The sequence below is a fragment of the Macrotis lagotis genome, chromosome 2 (genome assembly GCF_037893015.1).
Source record: "Macrotis lagotis isolate mMagLag1 chromosome 2, bilby.v1.9.chrom.fasta, whole genome shotgun sequence".
Lineage (NCBI taxonomy): Eukaryota > Metazoa > Chordata > Mammalia > Peramelemorphia > Peramelidae > Macrotis > Macrotis lagotis.
Window position 1 is genome coordinate 249557997 of NC_133659.1, and position 20510 is coordinate 249578506.

Genomic DNA, 20510 nt, shown 5'->3' on the forward strand with positions numbered 1-20510 from the left:
AAAACCTGGAAATACTCACATGAGCTGATGCTGATTGAAGTAAGCAGAACCAGAAGAAGACTGTATAAAGAAATATTGCATGATGCTCAGCTATGATAGGTTTCAAGGGATAATGCATTTCCATTTGCCCAGGAGATTGAATCTCAGAGAAGGACCTGGGATATTTCTTGCCTCCCTCAAAAAATATCTCCAACCACTGATATTCCTCCTGGACACTCTCTACTAAGTGGTTCTCTTTTATTTACTCAATGGCAGTGATTCTGCATTGTTGCCTGCCAATATTTAAATATTTATCTCACCACAGAGATAATCATCATACATTTCTTACCTACTGCAAGGGTTTGAATTCTTTGTTCACAACCCTGACAGTCTTTTGTCTTATAACATTTTATTACTCTGTCCTGTGACTTGTCTTTGTGGTCTTTGTCATCTCCAAGCTTTCTATCCTCTCTTTCCTCAGTCCCCACCAACCATTCATGAAGTGCCTTGTTACTTTGTTATTCTCCCTTCCCTATCTCATTACTCAGGTAAATAACAAATATGTGTTAATTGATTGATAAGAAAAGAGATACAATCTTTTGTCCAATGACTTTCAATTTAAAAAGAGTCGGGAATCTGTATCTTTGTGGGTTCTTATGTATAATTCAATCTTAATGCTTTCAAAGTGGGCAACCTTTGTAATGTTTGGCAGTCTAACCCTGCATAATCATCACACTACAGGAAAACTTCACTGGGGAGAGCTTAGGAATTATACCAAAATCACAAGTGCCCAGATGCCTTTGAGACAGGCCTAAATTAGATCAGCCTTTATTTTATATATACTTCTGATGATCCAGGTCATTCCTTGGGTGCCAAGTGGCATGATTGTCTTCCAAGCTCCTGGGAGCCTAGAATAGAATTTGTAAACTGTTTTTCATGCAGCTGGAGTCTTGGAGGTGGGGGAGAAATGTACATTGTAACTTTATCTGTAGAAACTAAATCCTTTGAACTAAATATAAACATTTGTAGGGGGAAAATGACTTTTAATGTGACAACTACTAAGGCAGGTTTGGAACAGCCTTTAGGGCAAAAAAAAGCTGTCATCTGAAGGGTGAGACTCCCAACATTCCAATAACCAAATATTTAAAAAATATTATTTATAAAATGAATAGCATTAGTTTACAATGATTGTGAATAACAGATGAGCAAGTAGTAGTAGTAGTAGTAGTAGTAGTAGTAGTAGTGATGTTAATAATAATGGACAATTTTATAATGCTTCATGGTCTGCAAAGCTGTATCTATTAGAGCCTTAAAACAATCCTGTGAAGTAGATCCTTATTGGTACTATCTCCAATTACAGATGAGGACATTGAGGCTCACAGCACCTAAGTGACATTGTCCATACACAATAAGTGAAGAACTGGTATGTAAACTCATTTTCTTCTGAATTCCTATATTGGATCTGCTACCTACAATGAATGTGATCTGTCATCCTCAGTTCTTTACTTTTTCTCACTCCTGTTCCCAACTAGTCGTTTTTTTTACTCCAACTCCAAAGCTCACATTCATCACCTCCAGTCCATCATGCACCTCACATAGCCACCGTCTGTCTTCTTGCTCTCATCACTTCTTTCTTTGACTTTTGCAACACCTTCCAAATGGCATACCTACATTTTAGTCTCTCCTCCACAATCCACACAATTGTTGAAGGGACATTACTAATGCACAAGTCAGACCATAATCTGTCGTTCCCATTCTCAAGAAACTCTAGTTCTGTATTGCCTTTAATATTAAATATGAACTCTGCTATATCATTGTTTGTTCTCTACCTCTTAAGATGTGTTACATATTAATTTCCTTTGTACACTTATTCCATGCATTAGCAGACTTAGCTTATGTTTTGAATCTCATATATGTTCCATCTCCTGTTTCTGTGACTTTGTGTAGAACTAACTCCCATGCCTAAAAAGTACTCCCTACATCTTTCCTATATAAGGACTCTTCTTTTTTGTTCCATAGTGCTACATGTATACCCCTCTACCTCAAAATTAAATTGTTTATTTTCCATAAATTTATTCATATTTATATGTATCTGTTGTTTTCAATAATAAAAATAGCAACTAATATATAGTATAGCTTATTATAATCCAGACACTGTGTTAAGTTCTTTATAAATATTATTTTATTTGATCCTCACAAGCCTGAGAGGTAAGTGCCATTATTATCTGCATTTTACATAGTGAGGAAATTGAGGCAAACAGAATTGTCACTTGTCCAGCTAGTCACATGGCTAATAAGTGTCTGAGACTGGATTTGAACTCAAGTTATCCTAACTTCAGGTCTGGTTCTCTGTGCTAGCTAAAATGGAAACTCTTTAGGGGTGGGGGCTATTTAGTTTATAATTTCTTATAGCTCATCCCTGGCACATAGCAGATCATTAAAAAGTAGTTGTTGGTTGATTGTGCATGAGGCACTCTGACTTTTTGGATCTCTTTCCTCTTCTGAAAAAAATGAAGGACTAGATGAATACTAGATGATCTTTCAGGTCCTGGCCACTTCTAAGTCTATGTTCCTTTATCTATTAGAGTCACTTAATAGAGAAAATAACTAAGAGAATAAACAAAGACAGAGACAAAAATCACAGAATAATTTACAAAATAGCAGGTAGTTAAATGTCCTAACATTTACTAACTTGGATTCTCAATTGGCCTTCTTGCTCCCTTTTCCACTGTTCTCCATTTCCTGTTCCTTATTGCTTTATCCTATAATCCTGGGTATCATATAATGTATATAAACCTGGAAGGTACCCTTTTAGGTCATCTAGTTAGAGCTCTTTAATTTTTCAGAGAAGGAAAATGGGATCTAGAGTTAGTCAAAAGACTTATTCAAGGTCCTACAGTGTGACAAAACTGGGATTTGAGTCTATAACCCCTGATGCCAAATTAGTACTTTTTTTTTTTAACTATACCATATTGACTCTAAAGTAAATCATCCAGTAACAAGTTATATTTACATTTTAATCATAGGCTTTTTTTTTGAGTCAGATATTTGTTAAAAGAAAAGCAGGTGAGTACTTAATGTCATAGTTTATTCAGCTTTTACTTAGATCTGGATGAAGGCAAATATCCATTCAATCTTTTTGTTGTTGTCATTGTGGTGGTTGTTATTGCCTGAGAGAAATTAGAATTGTTCTGCTTGACTATAACTGGTCCTGACTAAGACTAGTGCAAATTAAATGAGGTCAAGTTTTGGATCAACATTGGAAAAAAACATTTTTAGAAGTTAGATCTGTCCAAAAAAAGAAATGGGATGCCTCAGAAGGGAGTGAATTCCCTATCATTAGAAGTCTTTGGCAGGAGCTAAATGGCCATTTGTTGCAGATGCCAGAGATGAGATTCATGATCATTATAACAGTTCATATTTATGTAGTGTTTTGAGTTTCTCAGTATACTTTGTGGCTAGGGACTCTATGCCCTTGAGAAGTCCTTTTAAATTTTAAGTCTTTGATTCCATCACTGCAAATTCCTTGTTCAATAGGTAAGTTAGGTATTCCTTGACACATCTGTATTGCCCCAGATTGGGACCAAATATTATATCTGTTTAATGGAAACTATGTTGTGGATACTTCTTAGTTTTGCATAAAATATCTATTTCGAAGTGGATACCGAGTAAAAGTTTACAAAAATTCTGTGACTTTGTGTAGAACTAACTCCCATACCTAAAAAGCACTCCCTATATCTTTCTTATGTAAGGACTCTTTTTGTTCCTCAGTGTATAAGTGTACCCCTCTACCCCAAAATTACATTGTTTATTTTCCATAAATTTATTCATATTTATATCTATCGGTTGTTTTCAATAATAATAATAATAGCAGCTAGTGGGTAACCAATAAAAATTTATTGAATGATTAGACAAGGATGTTAATAACAGTTGAGAATGCACAAGTTTAGAAGTATGGACTGATATTTATTGACCTTACAAGTGTAGCTTCCATGACAAGATAAAAAATCAGATAATACAGAGCAATTTTTCACCCTAAAAACAGTTTGAATTTACCTACCAGAGAAAAGATAAGCAAAAATTGCTTCATGATCTGGGGCTATTTCAAAGGACACTTTTTGCCCTTTAAAAAAAAACTTCCTTCAAATTGTCTCTTACAGTAAATACAATAAATATCATTTAAAATTCACTGTTGTTTTGGTTCTTTCTGGTCCTATTATGTAACACACTTTTAAAATAACTGCTTAGTGCTGGCTTAAAAATGCTTTTCCTTTGTGTGTGGGTTTTTTGTTTTGTTTTCTGTGTCTATGATTGTGATCCCAGGAAATATTTTTGAATGTGGAACATTCTGTTGCTAGTTATAAATAGAGTAGTTTGATATTTGGTAACAATTTTGGCCCATTCCTATTCTACCTGACAACCTATGTTTTAATTCCATAAATGCTATAGTGTATAATAAGGATTTGTCATCAGTTTTGCAGATAACACCAGCCAAGGTAAGCTAAAAAAGATTCCCTAATAAAATTATTGTTTTAAATTATCATGATAGAATTAACTTACTAGAAACTAACAAGATGAGACTTAATATGAATAAATGTTAAAGCTAAGTATTTAGGTTAGGAAATTAATTTTATAGTTAGAAGAAAAGAAAAAGAACTTTTAACCACATATCTAGGTGGTCTATCTGTGTTTGTGGATAACCCATAAATGTAGATTTTTGTCCCAGTGCAAGAAAAAATTTTCTGACAATTAGAACTGAGACATGCTACCTTATTAAATAGGGAGTTTCCCATCTTTGGAGATATTGGAGCAGAGATTGGATGACCACTTGTCAGGGATACTATTGAAGGAATTTCTAGTTTGTGGAGAGAGAACATCTTGAAGACCTCTAAGGTCTCTTGAAATTCTAAGATCTGATTAGTAGATGGTTTTCTAGTCTTAAAATGGATTTGTAAAGAGAGTCGACTTATCTAAGGCAATTTCTTTTATTAACATTAGACTTTAAAAAAATTGTTAGCTACTTACCACTGTCAGTGTAATTTCCCTTCCCTCTCATGTGATTAAAAAACTAGGGATTGTGAAATATCTTCATAAATTTTCAAACTTGTTTGTTGATTCCTTCTCTCTTCCTTTCCCTACCCCCACCATTGGCCTCATCACTTTAAAGCACTACATTTTCTAGGTGCTATATTGGATTCAGCCTAAGTATTTATTATTTTTGCTGTTTGTTATAAATAATTTGGTACTTTTAATGGCAATGCCTTGTGTTCAGTTGGGGTTTAATATTTGTTGAAGTTATGGAAATGCAATTTTAGATTTTAGAACTTTCTAGAACTATGAGGGCCATCTAGTCAAAATCCCTCATTTCACAGATAAGGAAATTGAGATCAAGCAAGATGTATTAAATTTGCCATGGTCATGCACAAAGTCAAGTAGTGGCAGAGCTGGGATTGGATACCAGGTCCTCTGATACAGAAATGAGAATGAACTTTCCAGTGGTAGAGCCATCGTAGCTTTTTGCATCTAATTATATTATTCCCTTACCCTGCTGACTTTTTACTTGAAAGCTACAATGGTGGGAAGAAGGGGAGATAAGCTCCTATGAAGTTTTCTATTCTTATTCCTAAAGTAAATACATAAGAATGTGCATTGAACTTGGAAAATATTTAATAAAGGCAATTTGAGATGACTTGAAGATGATATATATTATTTGTTTAGAATAGCCAATCAAACATTGTGGCTATTGGTTGAAACCAGGTACAACATCCAGTTCCTGTTTGGCATTAGACTCTCTCTCTCTCTCTCTCTCTCTCTCTCATAGATACATATATATATATATATATATATATATATATATATATATAGATATAGATATAGATATATAGATATATAGATATAAAATCATGTTAATTTCAATATATTGCTTTTAAAGGTCTATCAGGCATCATATTAATTTGCTTCATATTTGGAGATATCTATTACTAGGAGCTCAGTATGGTCTCTCACACTTACTATGCATTCAAAATTCTTTTCTGTTTCCTAGAAAACTTCAATGTTTTTAAAAACTTTAAACTCTAAGCAACTTCATCTACTTTGAAAAGAGAGAAATCATTAACTTAATGGATATTTAACTGTTTCAACTATTCCATAATTTTTTTAAATCTTTGATATTTTAAGATCCTCCTCATTGGTTTCCCTACTTCCAATTTCTCTCCCATACAAGTTATTTTTTGATACCACCTTCAAGTGAATATTCCTACATTTTAGGTTTGACCATCCTATTCAAAAGAATTTAGTGGCTTTCAAATGCTAATTGGATTAATATAAACCCTTCAGCTTGACATTTTAAGGATGAAGAAAGGGACTGGATCTGTGATTTCTTTGGCATAGGAAACTCTTAGATAAGGAAATTCCCTTTACCTCTGTAGAATTGCTTGCACTTCCTCTGGAATTTACTGGGTTTGTGAGACCCTTAAAACATTAAAAGGTTAATTGAGTTGCCCAGAATATTATAGCCAATTGGCATGATCTTAGTTCTTTTTTATTCCAATGCCCGCTTTTTCTCTCTCTCCTTCCTTTTTAGTCTTATTTCATATTGTTCCCCTTTAGCCAGCCATTCTACAAACTCAGCATCTCACTTACTGCATTGGTTCATTTCAGAAGCCCTCTCTAGGCTTGAAATGTTCTCTATTCCCCCCCCCCCCCCACAATTCTTATCTTTCAGGGTTCAACTCAGATGCTGACTTCATTATGAGCCTTTTACTCATTCCTCAAATTATTGATGGTTTCTCCATCTTCAAATTACTTTGAATTATACTTATTTATATACACACTGTATTTTCTCTACCATATCTCCTCAAATTTAAATTTTTTGAGGACAAGAAGTCATTCATTTTTATCCTTACCATACCGAGTCCTCACAGTCCTATTCCTTGCATCTAGTAGGTTCTTAGTATTTGTTGAATTGAACATTGATTTATTCAGTGAATTGTAATTATCTTGAGATCATAAATCATTCACTCTGACATGACCAATAGAACCTGTTTTGGGGAGGAACCCATCAAGATCACTTTAGGAAAATCCCTGGCCTCTTTGGACCTTATCTAAAAAGACAAGATGATATTCTCAAAAGTTTTTTTTTAAAAAACTATAATGTTAGGACAGCTAGGTGATGCAGTAGATAGAGCACCAGCCCTGGAGTCAGAAGGACCTGAGTTCAAATTCAACCTCATATCTTGGGCAAGTCACTTACTCCAACTGCTTTACAAAAAACAACAAGCAAATCAAAAAACTATGAAGTTAAGAGATTTCCTAGCCTTATGTCAGTATCCATAGTGAATACAATGTATAAATTCTGATGATGTTCCTATATTTTCTTAATTAGCTTCAATTTCTAAGAATCAAGAAAGAAATGATGTAGAACAGGATGCCTGTCTCATCAACAACTTACCCTTACAGAACTACTCATAAGAAAAAACTGGCAAAGAATTTTGAACTATTCTGAAGATTATTTTTCAAAGGCCCCCAAATAACAGTGGATCTTTTGTTTCCTAAATGAAAGGAACTAGAAAAAAATGAACTGAAGGGGAATTTGTAGTATTTGGTAAATATACAGATTTTTAAAACTGTTGGAAATGAAGGTTTTGATTGTTTCATAATCATCTAATCTAAGCAGACTGAGAAAGCTTGTGTATTGATTTTTTTGGAAAAGATTTAACATTTTAACAAAAGTTAATTGATTAACAGTGAAGACAGAAATGTCTTCTGTCTTCAGATGATTCTGTCTGTGAACACTATCCCTTGCTGATTAGTCTAGTTGTATGTATTGGAAGAGACCAGTTTATAACCTGAATGGTTTGGCAGTAAATGCTGTCATAAAGAAACTTAGATTGTTTTCCTATTATTCAAAGCTAACTTTTACCAGGCCCAGGAAATTAAAACAAATTGCTTGTGTACTGTACTCATGTACTGATTGTAGTTCTTATATATTTCCAAGTTGTTTGTCTTTATAATGTCATTATTGAATAATTGTTCTCTAGATTCTGCTTATTTCATTTATCAGTATATAAAACATCTGCATTTGAAGGGAGACACTTGACAGAATAGTATTATACTAGGTTTTTTGAAACTGGAGGAAGTAAAAGATGTTTGTCATAAAGTTAGAAATATATTATTATATGTATTTGTTATGTTATAGTAGAGGAGGTGGATTAGACCATCTGGCCTAATCTTTATCTTTTCTCTTCCTATTTCAAAAACTCCTATAAATATCTTAAAAATTTTTTTTTAAATAAATCATTATGTTTTGGTTTTATGTTACAGACTTTTATAGATTGTACCCATTGTATGAGATCTCTTGTTAAAAGTAAAATAATTAAGAAAAATTAACAATACTCCCATCACTAAAAGTAATTTCACATCTCTAGCACTTACTCTCTCAATTAAAACAATTTTAATTTTCTCTCCTCACTCTCTATCTTGTTAAAAAAGAAAAAATATTCTTTGTACCAAATGTGCAATCAAAGAAAAGAATTTCTTCATTGTTTTTTTTTAAATGTGTTTTATTCTGTACCCAAATATATCACCTCTTTAACTAGAGTTAGATAATTTTTTTTCTTTTTTTCATCATTCATCCAATGGAATCATGGACGGTTGTTGTATTTATCATAGCTCTTACATCTTTCAAAATAGTTTGTCTTGGTGATATTGAATTTCTGTTCTCTGGGTTCTGTTTATTTCACTCTTTATCAGTTTATGTCTTAAATTATTTGTTTTTGTAACATTGACATTATAGTTTAAATTATTCTTCCTTTTCTGTTCCCTTTACTTCATTGAAATCTTTTTTTGGAGGGCATGGATTATTTATTTTTTATATTGTATTGAACCTTTGAACCTTTGATATTGCTTGAACATTTTTTTCTTTTTTTGTTTATTTAATATTTATTCTCATTTTGTACAAATAATTTTTTTTACATTAATAAAATATTCTTGTTTAAGAGTAAACGAAATACCCCCTCCCCCCATAAATATAGACTTGCTTGAGGGATAAACTAAAGGGGAGAGAAAAAAATTAAAATAAAAAAAATAATAGTAATAATTGTAGGTATGGCCAGGTGGCTCAATGGACAGAGCACCAGCCCTGGAGCCATGAGCACCCAAGCCCACATCTGGCCCCATACACCCAACAATCACCCAGTTGTGTGACATGCAAGTCACCTGAACCCCACTGCCCTGCAAAACCAAAAAAAAAAAGAATACCCAAAATAAAATAAAATAGTAATAATAGTAGGGGTGGCTGGGTGGTGGACAGAGCATTGGCCCTTGAGCCAGGAGCCCCCGGGTCCAAATCTGGCCTCTAGACACCCAATAATAACCATGCTACAGGGCCCCAGGCAGGCCACCCAGCTCCATCTGCCCTGCACCTCCCCCCAAAATAATAATAATAAATGTGCTTGAGTCTTTGTTCCAACACCAACAACTCTGTCGCGGGTGGATCGCATTCTTTATGATAAGTCCATGGCAAAAGTTACTTCCATATTTTTCCACTGTTGCCAGTGCTGATCGCAACTCCCTCCTTTCTTATTTCTCCACTACCATGTACTCTATTTTCTCTCTCCTTTCACTCTGACTCTGCTGTAGGGTCGCTGAGTGGCACAGCAGACAGATCCCTGGCTCTGGGGCCAAGAGGCCCTGAAACTCCATACTGCCCCTTAGACCCAGCATCCACCTGACCCAGACAGGCTATCCAATCCCAGCCCCTTGGAAGAAGTAAAAGAGAAAATGTGTTATATCTGACTACTCTTCCCCCATGGTCCATCCTCTCCTCCTTTATTCACATCCCCACCTCTTCCCCCTGCCCCCCCTTCTTATTCCAGATGTCTATACCCCATTGAGTATATATACATGCTGTTTCCTTTCCTAGCCACCTCTGATGTGAGCGAAGATTCCCTTGTTACTCCTTGCCTTCCCCCCTTCCATATCACTGCAATAGCTCATTGTAATAAAGAAAAATCTTATTATATGGAATATCTTGGCCTATTCTACCTCTCCTTTTTCTTTCTCCCATTACATTTTCCTTTTCTCTATGGACTCCATTTTTACACCATATTTTATCTTCAAATTCAGCTCTCTCCTGTGATTCATCTATAAAAGCTCCCTCTACCTGCTCTATTAACTGAGAAGGTTCATATGAGTATTATTAGTATAATTTTTCTATGCAGGAATACATGCAGTTCATCATCATTAAGTCCCTTATATTTTCCCCTTCTCCTCCAATTTCTATGCTTCACCTGAGTCCTGTATCTGAAGATCAAACCTTCTGTTCAGCTCTGGCCATTCCAACAGGAATATTTGAAATTCCCCTGGTTCATTGAAAGTCCATCTTTTTCCCTGGAAGAGGACATTCAGCCTTGCTGGGTAGTTGATTCTCGGTTGCATTCTAAGCTCCTTTGCCTTCCGGTATATTATATTCCAAGCCCTACAAGCTTCCAGTGTAGTTGCTGCTAAGTCCTGTGTGATCCTGACTGCAACTCCACGATATTTGAACTGTGTCCTTCTGGCTGCTTGTAATATTTTCTCTTTGACTTGGGAGTTCTGGAATTTGGCTATAATATTCCTAGGGGATTGCTTTTTTGGGATCTCTTTCTCGGGGGGGATCGGTGGATTCTCTCCATTTCTCTTTTGCCCTCTGCTTCTAGAATATCAGGGCAGTTTTCCTGTACTAATTCTTTGAAAATGATGTCAAGGCTCTTTTCCTGATCATGACTTTCAGGTATTCTAATAATTTTTAAATTATCTTTCCTAAGTCTGTTTTCTATATCAGTTGTTTTTTCAATGAGATATTTCACATTTTCTTCTAATTTTTCATTTTTTTGGTTTTGAAGTATTGATTCCTGATTTCTGGTAAATTCATCAGTCTCCCTGAATTCTATTCTTTGTCTGAAGGATTTGTTCTCCTCAGAGAGTTTTCTTTTCTCTTTTTCCATCTGGCCAATTTTGCTTTTTAAAGCATTCTTTTCCTCAATAACTTTTTGAACTGTTTTATCCATTTGACCTAAGCTGGCCTTTAGCATGCTATTTTCTTCAGCATTTTTTTGATTTCCTTGACTAAGCTGCTGACTTCATTTCCCTTTTTTTCCTGCATCTCTCTCCTTTCTTTTCCCAGTTTTTCTTCTAACTCCCTCATTTGATTTTCAAGGTCTTTTTTGAGCTCTGTCATAGCCTGAGCCCAATTTCTGTTTTTCTTGGAGTCTTTAGATGTAGGAGCTTGTGCTTCCTCATCTTCAGACTGAGTATTTTGATCCTTCTTGGGCTCATATACAAAATATTTCTCAATGGTGTTCCTCTTTTTTCTCTGCTTGCTCATTTTCCCAGCCTAAGCCTGTTTTGGGTGTGTTTCCTGAGCTTTTGGGACACTCCCACAAGGACCTCAGTTTGTGAGGTTCTGTCCTCTCTCCTGGTCTGTGAATGACCATATGTGCCCCCCTCTGCCATGGGGCTGATGGGGGGGGCCCTGCTGCTCTATGAGGGGGGCCTAGACTGCGATCAGGATCTGAATGTGTTCAGAGCCCCAGAGTCCTGTTCTAGGGCAGAAGACAGAGCTCTGCAGTCTCTCTTCACTCCCCTCCTTAGGTTCAAGGGGCTCATGCCCTGGGGGCTCCTGCTTACCACCTCCACCTGCTTCTCTGTTTCCTAGATCTGGGGGTGACCACAGCTACTTGCTGTGTACCCTGAGGGCTGGGCTTCACGTGCTCTCTCTCTGGCAAAGGTCCCCGGTGTTCCCCCAGGTTGTGCCAGGTGCTCCTGGGTCATAGCTCAGGAAACTCCCCTGCAGCCATGAACTGCAGCTCCCAGTGCCTGGGGCTGCCTCCAGGAGGCTGAAGTTCTTTTGCTTTGGTGGGCCACCCCTCCAACCCCAGGGAGCAGAGCCTTTCTGCTCTTTTCTAGGTTACCTTGAGTAGGAGACCTGCCTCACTGGGTCCCTCTGTGGGTTCTGTCTCTGGAAAGTTTAGTTAGAGTCCTTAGCTTATGAGTTTTATGAGAGAATACCTTATTGTAGCCATCTTGGCTCCACCCCCTGAAATCTTTCTTTAGTCAGCCAATCCCCTGTTGGTTCTTTTAGTTTCTTTTATTGCCACCACAAAATGCTGCTATAGGTCTAGCATTGGTATAACTGGTCAAAGAATACTTAACAGTTATTAACTTTTGGGGTATAACTAATTCCAAATTGCATTCCAGAATTATTGTATCCATTCACAGGTATACCTACTGTGTATCAAGATACCTGTTTTCTCTTAACCCCTCCAATTTCTATCATTTTTCTTATATTTTTATGACATGAGTCACAAATTAGTCTGTAGAATACAAAGGTTCTTTGTAAAGGAGCTTTCTCTATTCTGCCATTTAGTAGAAGGCAGAAACTGAGACAGAGAAGTTAATGTGAGCCTTCTTGTACAAAATGACTATTATGGAAATGTTTTACATGATTATATATGTATATGGGGGAGGCATAGAATTAGAAATCCCAAACTTTAAAAAATTGTTTTACATGTAATTGAGGGGAAAATAAAATTATCTAAGAAATCATAACAATTAAAACTAATTTATATAGAACTTTATTTTATAATATCTATTACCTCATTTGATCTTATCTATTTTTCACAGTGGCTAAAGTAGGGCTATCAGACAAACCATTCTGTGTACTAATTGTTACTTCCTATAGGATTGGAGCCAGAAAATTTAGGATTTTATTGTAAGAAAATTCAAATTAAAAAAAGTAGAAAATACTATGCTTCAGTCTTCAGACACCATCAGTTCTTTGGAGGTGGACAGGATTTTTCATTATGAATCCTTTGGGATTGCCTTGGATCATTGTTTTGCTCAGAATAGCTAAAATCAGGGGAGTTAGGTGATGCAGTACATCTGCCCTGGAGTTAGGAAGACCTGAGTTTAAATCTGGCCTCAGACACTTAATATCTCTAAGTTATATAATCTTGATTCTACTCACATTATTTTGTATCAATTCATGTCTTTCCAATTATTTTCTGAAATCATCCTGCTTATCATTCTTACAATCATATATCACAACTTATTCATTCCCCAATTAAGGGGCATCCTCTCAATTTCTGATTCTCAGGTTCCACAAAAAAAAACTGCAATAAATATAATTATTATTAAAATTTATTGCATAGCAGAGCTAATCTTTTTTCTTTTAACTCACCTTTTAATCTTTTTTTGAAAATTTTGGACTTGTCAGAAATTTACTTGAAAAAAAAAGTTATCATCTCTGCCTCTATGCCCAGAATTCACCTCCTCTTCTCATCCCCAACTTAGAATCTCTTTTAGACCCAGATCAATCATAACTTCCTACATGAATGATTCCCCCAGCTGCTAGTGCTCTTCTTCCTCAGTTAACTTGTATTTGTCTTTGCATTTATCTTTATGTTCTATATGCACATATATGTACTTGCTGTCTCAATCTTCTTCCTTTTGAGTTAAAGTTGCTTCATTCTTTATTTATTTTGGTTTTCCTAGTACTTAAGACAGTGCTTACCACATAATAGATTCTAGGAGTGAACAGTCCCTTAAATTTTTCATACATATATATATATATTTGTCCATTAATATTATATTACCTTCCCATTTTATTTTATAATTTTTTTCATAAGGTAAGATTCTCTGGGTAGGGAATTCAATGAGGGATGTATTCAGAAATGAATGTGAAATGAATAGCAAGAGATTTCCACACCTTGCACATTACAATATTCAAACTTTTTTTTAAGGTTTTTGCAAGGCAATGGGGTTAAGTGACTTGCCCAAGGCCACACAGCTAGGTAATTATTAAGTGTCTGAGGCCAGAATTGAACTCAGTTATTCCTGAGTGCTCTGTCTACTGTGCCACCTAGCCATCCCTCAGACTTTTTTTGATGTATTGATTGGTTATGCTGGTTTTTTTTCCTCTTCATTTTTTGTCTTAAAAATATAATTTGTAATATATAAAAACAAAAGGCATCAATTAAAAAGTAATGATGAGCCATTCTCTGTGGGAACAAAGATTTATGTCATAGATAAATATAGAAATGTATCATAGAATATCAGAATTGAAAGAAACTTTCTACTTTCATTTTATCAATAAAGAGTCTGAATCCTAAAGAAGGAGGTGACTTGCCCAAACTCACAAGAAATAAGAAGGCAATATCAGGATTTGAATCTAATTCTTTTGATTGCCAAACCAGGCTTCTTTCAAGCTTCCCCTTTTTCTATATACATCTTTGGTTCATTGAATTCCATCTGCAAGAAATTTCTTTTAGAAGGTAACACATGCATTGGCATGCTTTCATCTGGGACATGTACATTCCCCCTTGAGGCTCCTAGTTATCCTTTAATGAGGAAAAATAGTGTTGACCAAACTTGTGAAGTTCCCAAAAAAGTTTTCATTCATATTTTTAGCCTACCTTCTCCTCCTCCCAACCCTCCCCCCTTCACACCTAATCCCTATTCTTCCCAGAATAGGCTCCTAGTACCTTCCTGCATTCTATTCTTTTCTGTGGAAAATGGAAAGGCTATGATCTCAATCACAAATCACATTTATTAAACAGTTTATATTCTATCAGAAGAAACTATGTACACATATAAGTAAATATTAATAGCAATTAGAAAGAACACTAATAGCTGAGGAGGGGTGGCAGTGGGGTGCTGAGATAAGGAAGGTCTTCAGGTAAGTGCATTTGAGCTGAACTTTTAAAGATTTGGGGTTTCTGAAGACCCAGAGATGAGGAAGAATTATTTCAGACATGGACTAGAGCATAGGCAAGTAATTTGAGTTGTAATCCTACCTATGGGAAGTTTGGAGGGGGGGAGGTTGCGCCACAGTTGTGAAGGGCTTTAAAATGCTAAACCAGAGTTTGTTAACTTAGTTTGGATCTTTTACCCTTTGCTCAAAACTCATCCACTCCAGAACATTAGCATTTCAAAACTTTTTATCTTTAATCTGGGAATGAAAGGTTTTGTGAGCCATTTACTTTACAGGCAGTTTTCTGTCAATGATATCTGTGGTATTGCTATGAACATTTTGCAGATGAGAAACAGACTCAGAAATGTTAATAATTTCCCTATGATCATACACTTAGTATTTGACAGAAGAGGGATTTAAGCCCTTTCCTAATGCCAGAATTTGAGAGATAGTTAGGTGAGTTATCCTAAATAAAGACTTTGGTTTTGTCAGTCATTCCTGTTAGGTAAGGAAAAGTTGTGGTATTGTTCAGTGTCAACAATAGGAGTAAGAAGTGGGTAGATTAGTTGGTCAGAATTATTTGGGTGGGTTGGGGTTGGAATAGACTCTAGAGAAGTGAGGACAGATTTCCCCCCGCCTTCCTTTTTTCTGTTTTGTATTTTTCTCATTGCCCAAATTGTAAAAATTTGTACTTTACTGAGAATTCAAAAATTGAAATATTTCATGTTTTTGTAAGGTATTGTATTGCACATTGCTAAATCTGGGCACATATATTTGATAAAAGTGTCTTGTACTTTTTAAACACATTAACAAAAATGACTATTAAATTCATTGTGGTTAATTTTCCCTTAGAGGTTATGCATACATAGAATTATTTATATATCTGTGTGTACATTTGGATCTGGTTTATATTTTTTCTTTTTTTAACCATGTGAAAATTGTTTAATTATGAAATTTTATTTTATTTTTTTCATGTTTTGATAGGCATTTTTATTTTCTTGAAGATTTTGTTTAGCAAGAATAAGTAACAGAGAAAGTTGTTTTAACTAGTATATATTTTTACCTGTCTAGATTTTTTACTTATAAGTCACATTCCATGACTCAGCTACACTGGCCTTTGTTTGCTTTGTCATAGAAAATATTGACTCTAGGCTCTGTGTCTCTCTGTAATACCTTTCTTTTTTTTTTTTTTTTTTGAAAGATTTTATTTATTTTGAGTTTTACAATTTTTTCCCCCCATTCTTGCTTCCCTCCCCCCACCCCCTATGGAAGGCATTCTGTTAGTCTTTTCATTGTTTCTATGGTATACATTGATCTCAGTTGAATGTGATGAGAGAGAAATCCTATCTTTAAGGAAGAAAAAAAGTATGATAGCAAAATTACATAAGATAAAGGGTGGGTTTTTTTTTTTTCTAAATTGAAGGTAATAGTCTTTGGTCTTTGTTCAAACTCCACAATTCTTTCTTTGGATACATATGGTATTCTCCATTGCAGATAGCCCAAAATTGTTCCTGGTTGAATGAGCAAGTTGATCAAGGTTGATCATCACCCCCATGTTACTGTTATGGTGAACAATGTTTTTCTGGTTCTGCTCATCTCACTCAGCATCAGTTCATGCAAATCCTTCTAGGCTTTCCTGAATTCCCATCCCTCCTGGTTTCTAATAGAACAATAGTGTTCCATGACATACATATACCACAGTTGGTCAAGCTATTCCCCAATTGAAGGACATTCACTTAATTTCCAATTCTTTGCCACCACAAACAGGGCTGCTATGAACATTTTTGTACAAGTGATGTTTTTACCTGTTTTCATCATCTCTTCAGGGTATAGACCCAGTAGTGGTATTGCTGAATCAAAGGTTATGCACATTTTTGTTGCCCTTTGGGCATAATTCCAAATTGCTCTCCAGAAAGATTGGATGAGTTCACAGCTCCATCAACAACTTATTAGTGGCCCAGATTTCCCACATCCCTTCCAATATTGATCATTGTCCTTTCTGGTCACATTGGTGAGGTGTGAGGTGGTATCTCAGAGATACTTTAATTTTCATTTCTCTAATAAGTAATGATTTAGAGCAATTTTTCACATGGCTATGTATAGGGAATGGCTTGGTTTTTTTTTTTGAAAATTTGACTCAGTTCTCTGTATATTTTAGAAATGAGTCTTTTGTCAGAAATACTAGTTGTAAAAATTGTTTCCCAATTTACTACATTCCTTTTGGTCTTGGTGATAGTGGTTTTGTCTGTGCAAAAGCTTTTTAATTTAGTATAATCAAAATTGTCTAGTTTATTTTAATGTTGTTCTCCATCTCTTCCTTGATCATTGGAATACCTTTCTTCTTTTTGATTGTCTTTCCCTCAGCTGCTGCATGCAACCCACTCTCATAAATTAACTGAATGTATTTTGTATATATTTGTATATTCCTACACATGTACATAGGCTTCCCTGAAAAGTCTTTGAGAAGAGCAGACTGTTTTACTCTTTTTGTGACTATGTCCTATCATCTAGCACAATGCCTTGCATCGAGATGGTGCTTGGTAAATGCTTGGCAATTAATTGATAAATTGTAAAATCCTCCATCTGGTATTTGAGTCCTTCCACAGTTTGCCTCTAAAATAATTTACTATACCTTCATGCAATCTGTGTCACACCAAACCTATAATAGTTCCCTTACCTCATCTTATCTCTGTACAAGCTTAGAAGACACTGTCTCCGCCTGTTTACTTCCTTCAGTGACTACATAAGCATAAGAAGCTTAGCTTGATTCTTTCATCTGTAGCTCTTTCCCTTATCACATATTATTACATATTACATATTATATGGTGGTTACTTATTCACTGTATTAGATTTAAACTTTTTTCAGGGATGGTGTTTTTCATTTTTGTTTCCCAAGACAATAGTGCCTGGCACTTGGCTGGTGCTTAATAAACCACTATTGAGTTGAATTAAATTTAACCACACATCTTAAGTTACTGAAAAGTTGTATTCATCTACCATCTACAATGTTACTAGCCAGGAAGTTTTTCCTTGTCTGAATATATGGGGTCTCATTTGCATGACTAAAACACAAACTTTTGATGGCTGCCACACACTTTCATAGAATTACAAAATAAAAATATTGTTAAATAAACAATAAAATGAAAACATGACTGCTCTCACAGTCTAGACAACTTTTTATTCTCTTCTGCAAAAAGAGAAATTTGTTTCACTGTTGTGTATAACCAAGATTGGATATTACAGTTACTCAGAATATGACTTCCTTTACTATTCATACTTTTTGTTATTTATGGTCATTGTATAGATTGTTCTGCTGGTCCTGTTTTCTTCATTCTTTATCAATTCCTACAAATCTTCCCATGTTTTCTGGATTCTTCATGTTAATTTGTTACTATATAATAATAATTCCATTACATTAATAGATTTTAGTTTAAATAATTTCCCAATGATGAGCACCCATTTGCTATCCTCATAAAAAATGTCAGTGTGATTGTTAGTATATATTGGATATTTCTTTCTGTTTTTACATCTTTTGTGGGGGGGGTTATGTCTGCCTTTGTAATCCTTTAATCAAGAAGTTGTAGGGATAGTATCCTTTTTTAAGCACAATTTAGCAATTGGGACCAGAGATAATTATTGCTTCCATTGTTATCCTTTGTTTCCTCCACTAAGTGTGACTCCAATTGTTTCTGTTGGCCAGGTGGTTACACCATTATTATTCAGTGGAACTGACTCCTTTTGTTGAACCCTGAAGAGGGGAGATTTGGAGAAGAAAGACTGAGGTTCAAATGCTGACTCTCCAGCTAAGTGAGGCTGTGTGAAAATTGTTTCCCAATTCTACCTCTTTTTTTCTTTTCAATAAAATGAGGCTTTGAATGCAATACTTGTTTGGCACATTGCACATGATTAATTATTGCTTCTTAAGTGATTGTACTATGTGATTTTTAAGAACCCTTCTGTGATCCTGTGAATGAATGATGAGATAATTGACAAGTCTGGTTATTGCTCAATCTTCATCAGTTTACTTTAAAACATCTTTAGTGGTAGAAACTACACTTTTTAAGACAAATAGCTGCATAAGGGTAAAGGCATGATAATTGCATTTCTGATAATCTTCCTACTTAAATAATTCTTTCAATTAAATTAAAGTAAATATGGTCCATTGTTGGAAATCATTTTTTTTTGTTCAGTCTTTTCAGTTGTATCCTACTTTGTGACTCCATTTGAGGTTTCTTAGCAAAGATATTGGAATGTTTTGCCATTTCCTTCTCCAGCTCAATTTATAGCTGAGGAAATTTTTGTAAGCAAGGTTAAGTGAATTGCCTAGCAAGTAACTGTTTGAGGCCATATTTGAACTCAGGTTTTCCTGACTGTGAAGACTGGATACTTTAACCACTGAACCAACTCACTTTGCTAGAGATCATTGTATCTGATTGTTTACTATAATATTTGGACCAGAGTTGATGGTTTTAGAAAAGACATTGTGATGAAATTAAGAATGCTTCTAGATCCTTTTGAAAAGTCTACTGTAATTAGAAGGCTATTTTCTCGGAATGTTCTGCAGAATCACTATGTATTCTTGTCAAAATGACTGAGATTGCCAAGGGTAAAAATAAGAGATGAGAATATCACCAGGGACAGAATCTTAAATTTGATAGGTTAAGGAATAAAGAAATTAGAAAGAAAGCCATGTATAGGGTGGTGACTTCCAAGGCATGAAATGGAAGAGAGTATTTGAAAGGTGAGGATGGGGTATGAAGAGGGGATTGAGAAAGTAAAAGGAGTCACCTTCCTCTAAGACAAGTAGTCAAGGATGTAGAAGAATAGAGTTAAAGGAGCTCCTTTGATCTGACCTCATCTTCTTAGTAAATTAGACAATTTTGAGGTTAGAGACTTTAAATCAAAAAAGTTATACAAGATTTGGGAATGATGTAAAGAACCAATAAAATGATTATTCGGCCCTGGAGTCAGGAGTGCCTGGGTTCAAATCCGGTCTCAGACATTTAATAATTACCTAGCTGTGTGGCCTTGGGCAAGCCACTTAACTCCATTTGCCTTGCAAAAACCTAAAAAAAAGAAATTAAATGTGAACCTTTGGAAGTTTTGCAGAAGCTGTAGATGACACAAAAAATTGTTTAGAAAGTCAGAAATACATGAAGTATTTGAACAGTACTGCATAAAAATCAACACTTTATCTCTTAATATCAATTTAGCCTTCTCTGGTATGAAGGGTGGATTTTCCAAATTGCCTAACCTCTTCAATGTGGAGGGAATAATTGTAAATAAGAGAAAGATTACGGAGCAGTAATTAGGCCTCAGCTGAGGCTAGAAATCAGAAATTCTACAAACCAGAACTGCCCAAACAGATGATATAACTCAAAAACATAAGAAACTCTACCATTATCTTTTTATGTAATTTTGTTATCTCTTCTACTTTATTTTTTTTCTTTAAGTGTATCATTTCTCTCTCATCACACTCAACTTAGATCAATGTATATACCATGGAAACAATATAAGTGGGGGGAGAAGGAAGTGAGATTAGGGAAAAAATTATAAAATCCAAAATAAATATTTTTTTTAAAAAGGTAAGAAACTCTGTCCAGACTTTGTAAGATTAGTTTCCTGAAGAATGATTTGTGAGAAGCATACATTCCTTTAACTTGTTAAGTTCATCTGATATCTACCTACTTAAGGCAGTTTTCTAAGAATATAAATAGCAGGAAGAAGACTTGTGAATAGGAAATCAGAATAATGGATCAGTTCATCAATTAATATTTATTAAGTTTTTTTGGGGGCGTTG

The 20510-nt window shown here is 35.0% G+C and overlaps 1 protein-coding gene across 6 annotated transcripts in view; it reads left to right on the forward strand.

Annotated features, from left to right (window-relative positions):
• Window positions 1-20510, forward strand: part of PPFIBP1 (PPFIA binding protein 1) — a 199314-nt gene that overhangs the window by 79342 nt on the left and 99462 nt on the right. For 4 of the 6 annotated variants that reach the window (XM_074225693.1, XM_074225688.1, XM_074225691.1 and 1 more), the window contains exon 2: window positions 1340-1402. The exons of 1 other annotated variant lie outside the window; for it this stretch is intronic. The gene's annotated coding sequence lies outside the window, so the exon portion shown is untranslated. Of the gene's footprint in view, window positions 1-1339; window positions 1403-15741; window positions 18518-20510 lie in introns of those variants that run through there. One more of the 6 variants, XM_074225690.1, reaches the window with a different exon arrangement.